The sequence below is a fragment of the Colobus angolensis genome, unplaced genomic scaffold, assembly GCF_000951035.1.
Source record: "Colobus angolensis palliatus isolate OR3802 unplaced genomic scaffold, Cang.pa_1.0 Scaffold357, whole genome shotgun sequence".
In the NCBI taxonomy this organism is placed as follows: Eukaryota; Metazoa; Chordata; class Mammalia; order Primates; family Cercopithecidae; genus Colobus; species Colobus angolensis.
The window spans coordinates 1,119,685-1,125,710 of NW_012116899.1; the positions used below are offsets into that span (position 1 = coordinate 1,119,685).

Here is a 6,026-nt window from a genome sequence, read left to right on the forward strand (position 1 = left end):
CTCAGCCTCCCAAAGTGCTGGGATTACAGGTGTGAGACACCACGCCTGGCCTATTATTTGTCTATCTCACAAGACTGTATGCTCCCCGTAGACAAAAATCTTATCTGTTTAGCTTATTAATATATGCACAATGCCTGGAATGAACAAGGCCTGGAATAGCAGAGCTTGTGCTCAGTCAGCATGTGTGAGTTGGTGGGCATAGAACACACTGCATTACATGCTGAGTCTGATCGCACAAAACGTGCTGTGAAGTAGGTGTGATTCATATGAGCACTGTGGGACCCAGACAGGAGAGCCATTCCCCCAAGGTAGGGCACCAGTTAGTGTCCAGCCCAGGTTCCAATTTCTGTCTTGCTGATAGGCCCAGGGCCACAAGATATAGGTGCTCAACGAAGGAGGTGAGTGGGGGCTAGAATCTAGACTACTCTGCTCACCAGGTTTGAGCTAAGAGCTAAGACTGCCAAACAATAAGAAAATTTTCCAAACACAAGCTGATTTTAGATCAATCTGTCAGAGAATGTTTTGAACTATGTAAAATAATATAAATGCATATGCACATGCGTATATAGCTATAGATGTAGTTAGAATCTATAGATTTCTCATTGGCCAAGGTCCTAAGCAAAGCCAGATCCCTTAACTGACACTAAGTATCCCAGCCCCTCCTCACCCTCTCATTTTCTTCCTTCTACTTTTGCATTTGTGCACAAAGAAGTAAAAGACCAAGAAGCATGACACACTTAGTCTGAAAAGTATTTAAGGAACAGAGATTTATGTTACAGTAAGTTTGCTAATTTAAATACAGAAATGCTTGATGTCCTCTGGGCAGTCATAACTTTTAAATTAGCTTTTCTTTCTTTTTTTCCTTTTTTTAAAATTGAGATGGGGGTCTTGCTATGTTGTCCAGGCTGATCTTGAACTTCTGGCCCCAAATGATCCTCACAGCTCAGCCTCCCAAAGTTACAGGCATGAGCCACTATTCTTGGCCAGAGATTAACTTTTCTACTGGGTCAACGTTTTTGATCTCCTGAAAAAAAAAATCCCTTTTTATTTTGAGACAAGGTTTCCACTCTGTTTCTCAGGCTGGAGTGCAGTGGCACAATCACGGCTCACTGCAGCCTCAAACTCCTGGGTTCAGATGATCCTCCCACCTCAGCTTCCCAAGTGGCTGGTACTATAGGCACACGCCACCACCTCTGGGTAAATTTTTACTTTTATTTATTTATTTTTTTGGTAGAGACAGCGTTTCACCATATTGCCTGGTTGGTCTCCAACTCCTGATCTCAATCAATCCTCCCACATCAGCCTTCTGAGTAGCCAGGATTACAAGTGCAAGCACCTGGCCCTCTTTCTCTTATTTGAATAAATTTCTTTTTGATAAGAGGCTCACCCTAGAGTCTGGAATTGGTAGGAGCAGAAAAAGAGGCTTCCATTTCTTTATGTGATTTTTAAAATCCTGGATATTCTTTATTATGTTTTTTAACATTTTTTATTTTTATTTTTGATTGAAAGTACAATATGAACATTGTGTTTCAATATTTTAAAATAAAATCACTAAAATAAGAAAATGTGGCAAAAAAAAAAAAAAAAAGTGGGAGGCCGGGTGCGGTGGCTCACATCTGTAATCCTAGCACTTTGGGAGGCTGAGGTGGGTGGATTGCCTAAGCTCAGGAGTTCGAGACCATCCTGGGCAACACAGTGAAACCCCATCTCTACTAAAATACAAAATGAATTAGTTGGGCATGGTGCCACATGCCTGTAATCCCAGCTACTCAGGAGGCTGAGGCAGGAGAATTGCTAGAACCCGGGAGGCGGATGTTGCAGTGAGCTGAGATACAGCCACTGCACTCTAGCCTGGGCAACAGAGCAAGATCCCATCTCTAAAAAAATAAAAAGTGAAATGTGTCCTTGGGGAGGTAGTACTGGTAAAGTGTTTGTATGGACTTGACTTTGGGATATGGAACTGCACTTTGACCTCTAATAGGGGAGCATTCCATGAGCCTGGTCTCCAACTTGGAAATAAACTCTCTAAAGACATTATTTTCTTTGCTTTGCACCTCATGTGACTTCTCTGAGTAGGAGGGATTCTGCTTTCAATTCTTTTAACGATAACAGTGGAATCATTAACTCCCTACTAAAGGAGGCTTATTCAATATATTTTTGTTTGATTTGGGCTCCCTTTGATGGTGGTTAGTTTGATATTTGCGACTTTTTCCTAAGGAAATTAGAAAAAGCAATCTAGATTGCTTCTCTTTGATTTGGGTTAGAACTAAGTATGAGATTTCCAAGTGGAAAGTGAACATCAACCCAATAAGCTTTTATTCTACATGGTTCAAAATGTTCTCTGTAAAACTGATCTAAAAATCTGCTTGTAATCTGGAATTTTCTTATTGCACTATCTTAATTTTTTTTTTTTTTTTTTTTTTTTTTTTGAGTCGGAGTCTTACTCTGTCACCCAGGCTGGAGTGCAATGGCGCTATCTTGGCTCACTGCAACCTCTGCCCCCGGGTTCAAGTGATTCTTCTGCCTTCAGCCTCCTGAATAGCTGAGATTACAGGCACCCCACCACGCCCGGCTAATTTTTGTATTTTTAGTAGAGATGGGTTTTGCCATATTGGCCAGGTTGGTCTTGAACTCCTGACCTCAGGTAAAGAATACCCCTCATTTATGAATATAGGAACTGAGGCCTGAGAGTGGGTAAGTAGCAGAGAAGCGATGCTAATGGGCACTCTTTCTGCTATACCAGTGTGGTCCAGGCAGGTTATGTACTCTCTGATTCCATTTCCCTTTTCTCTTGGGTACCCAACTAAACTCCATTTTCCAGCTGCCTTACAGTTCGGTTGAGTCCATGTGACTGAGTTCTGGCCAGGCACCACAGTGGCAGTGGGTCACATTGTGATGACCCAATTTAGCAGTTCTTAACCCATCAGACCAGCCCTCCTTCACCAGAATGACTCTTTGTAATGATACTTTTACTGCCCTGAAATGAATTTCACAGATAATAGGCTCTACCTACACACGTAATTTCAAAACAAGTCAACAAAAACCCTGAACTATATAAAAGAGGAAATTGCTTTATAATAAACAGATGAGTATTTTAACCAACCAAAACTCAGGCACAGCTGCAGGAGACAATATAGTGAGGTCCCCAAATACTTATACCAACCTGTACTGAACAAACATCAACCGAAAATAAGTCAGATCATGAACTGATCTGTAGCTAAGACCAGGAATATGGAAGAGCAAAGGCACAAGTGAATGGTAGACTAAAAACTGCTACATTCAGAGAAGGCAAAACCTGAGAGGGAAAGGTACTTTATGTTGAAAGGCAAAACTGAGTTTTGTTCCAGGTTCAGACAGTTAATTACAAACAGGTTATTCACCTGAATGAATATCCAATGGCACACGTGAACATCAAAGGAAGGGTCCTTCTGTACATCTGGTTTCCCTGACACAACCCATTAAGCACCCACAGCCCACCTCAATTAATATGACCATCTCCATGCCCTTGATGTTTTTCCAAGAGACCTGCTGAGTTACCTCCTCCAAGTTCAATGGGCAAGCAGATCCCGGATTTTATTTAGCCCTGAAGATAACCCAGTGAGATGGCATGGTTGGTGTTATTTTCCTCATTTATCCATGCAGAAACTGAGGCCTGACAGTACATAAGTAGCAGAGAAGCGATGCTAACCAGTGCTCTTTCTGCTATACCAGTGCGGTCCATGCTGGTTATATATTTACTGATTCCATTTCCCCTTTTCTCTTGCACACTCAAGTAAACTCCATTTTCCAGCCCCTTTACAGTATGATTGAGTCCACGTGACTGAGGTCTGGCCAGTGGGAAGTAGACAGAGTGATGTTGATGCTTCCAGGCCTGGTCCCCAGCCCCAGCACCCCCTACACCACCCTGGTGAAGGCAATCATCCTCTTTTCCCTTTGCACAGTGATCCATGGAGCCATGAGTTGAAGATGGGGGAAAGACCCTGGTCCCCTGCACGACTGAGTGGAGAAAATACTCCTTACTCCCCGGCACAGCTGCACTTGAATATCACAGAACAATGCAGGGGATTTGTATTAAGTTAAACCACTAATATTTAGAGGTTAATTTATCACAAACGCAAAAGTTTCCATGACTAATGCATCCAGGGGTTCCCTGTCTATGATTTTAGACAATATCTGACAAAGCAGTGAGTAACTTTTAATCATTTACTGAGAAAGTTGTTCCCTTTGCAATGCTGTGCAATTGCATGAGAGAGTGGATAGAAAGAGGTAGTTTGTGTTTTCTAAACAACAAATACTTCCAATACACATCAAAGAAGAAATACAAATGGCCAACAAGCACATGAATAGATGCTTAACATCATTTCTCATTCAGGAAATGCAAATCCAAACCACAATGAGATACCACTTCACACCCACTAGGATGGAACAAAACAAAAGCAGAAAATAACAAGTATTGGCGATGATGTGGGGAAATTGGAACCCTTTCATTGTTGGCAGAAATGTAAATGGTCACAGCTGCTATGGAAAACAGTTGGGTAGTCCCTCAAAAAGTTAAACATAGAATTATTGTATGAGTCAAGAATTGCACTCCCTGAGATATACCTGAAAGAATTGAAAACAGGCACCCAACCGTATATTTGTACAAGAATGTTCACAGTAGCATTAGTCACAAAAGTCAAAAAGTAGATATAATAGCCCACTCAAATGTCCAGCATTAGATGAACAGATAAAGAAAATGTGGCATATACAGGTATATACAACAAAATGTTGCTCAACAATAAGAAGGAATGGTGCCACAATGGGGATGAACCTGAAAAACATTGCACTAAGTGAAAGAAGCCATTCACTAAAGACCACAGATTGTATGGGTCCATTACATGAAATATCTAGAACAGGTAAATCCAAGAACAGAAGGAAGATTAGTTGTTGCCAGGATCTGGAGAGAGGTGACAATAGGGAGTGACTGCTTAATGGGTGCAGGGATTTCTTTTGAGGAAATAAAAATATTTCAGAACTAGATAGATGTGGTGGTTGTACAACATCGTAAATGTACTAAATATCACTGGACTGTATGCTTTTGAATGGTTAATTTTGTGTTATGTGAAATTCACATCAATTTTTTTAAAAAGCTCACACTAATGTGTGGTCTCCCCAGGTCTGTGTCCATCCAGACCTTACCAGTTCAGCCTGGGAGCAAAGGCAGTATCCAGAGACTCTGGCCTCTGGCTGGGTTGAGTGACTTCTTTTCCCTCAGTGCCTTTGAACTCTCTGCACCCAGCTCTGTGATGCCTTTGAACTCTCTGTCACCAGCAATAGGCAGAGGGGCTGGGGCAAGAGTGGGATGGAAAGAATACTGGATGTGGAGACCAAATGTGACAGTGTCCTTGCCCCGCTGCCAGCTTTAGCTCTCAGGGGACACGCCATTTCCTCTCTGATAAACTCTAAGCTGTTAGGGTAACCCATGGGCCTGCCTGGCTGACTCTTTGTTGACATTTGCAAGTGGCCTCTCCCACAGCTCTCCAAGGGCTCCCTCTCCCCTCCAGGCCGCATGCCCAGTTCTCCCTGGACCTCCCCAACCCCCTTTCTGCTAACCCTGGTTTCAACAGGAAGACGCAGCCTGAGCCAGGTCTCCCCTCACAAATCTCCCCACCAGGGCTGGATCACACAACAAATAGAACCCGCCCCAGGGCACTCGCCGGCAGGGCGCAGCCAGTGATTGTCACAGTCCTTCGAAATTCTTAAGATCTAGGCCTTGCTGCACCCCCACAACCTACAAACAGGGTCGGGGCCTTCTCTGCACCTCCAGTTCCCAGCTCACCTCCGTCAGTGTCACACCTTTCCTTCCTCCCTGGCAAGGGAGGGCAAGGCTTGGGGCTTGCTGACTCCAGGCCCAGCCCAGCCCGGGGCACGCAGGAGCCCCTCAATAACTACTCAAACAGACAAGAAATGGCCCGAGTTAGTGGCCAGCTCCACCATGCACTACACATCCTGAGCTCTCTGAGCCTCGATTGTCACTCGGGGTCACA

At 43.5% G+C, this 6,026-nt stretch overlaps 1 protein-coding gene across 1 annotated transcript in view; it reads left to right on the forward strand.

Annotated features, from left to right (window-relative positions):
- The first annotated feature begins 1,161 nt into the window (after positions 1-1,161).
- CD8B (CD8b molecule) overlaps positions 1,162-6,026 on the forward strand; it is a 52,472-nt gene continuing 47,607 nt past the window's right edge. The window contains exon 1 of the mRNA XM_011953116.1: positions 1,162-1,168. The gene's annotated coding sequence lies outside the window, so the exon portion shown is untranslated. The remainder of the gene's footprint in view (positions 1,169-6,026) is intronic.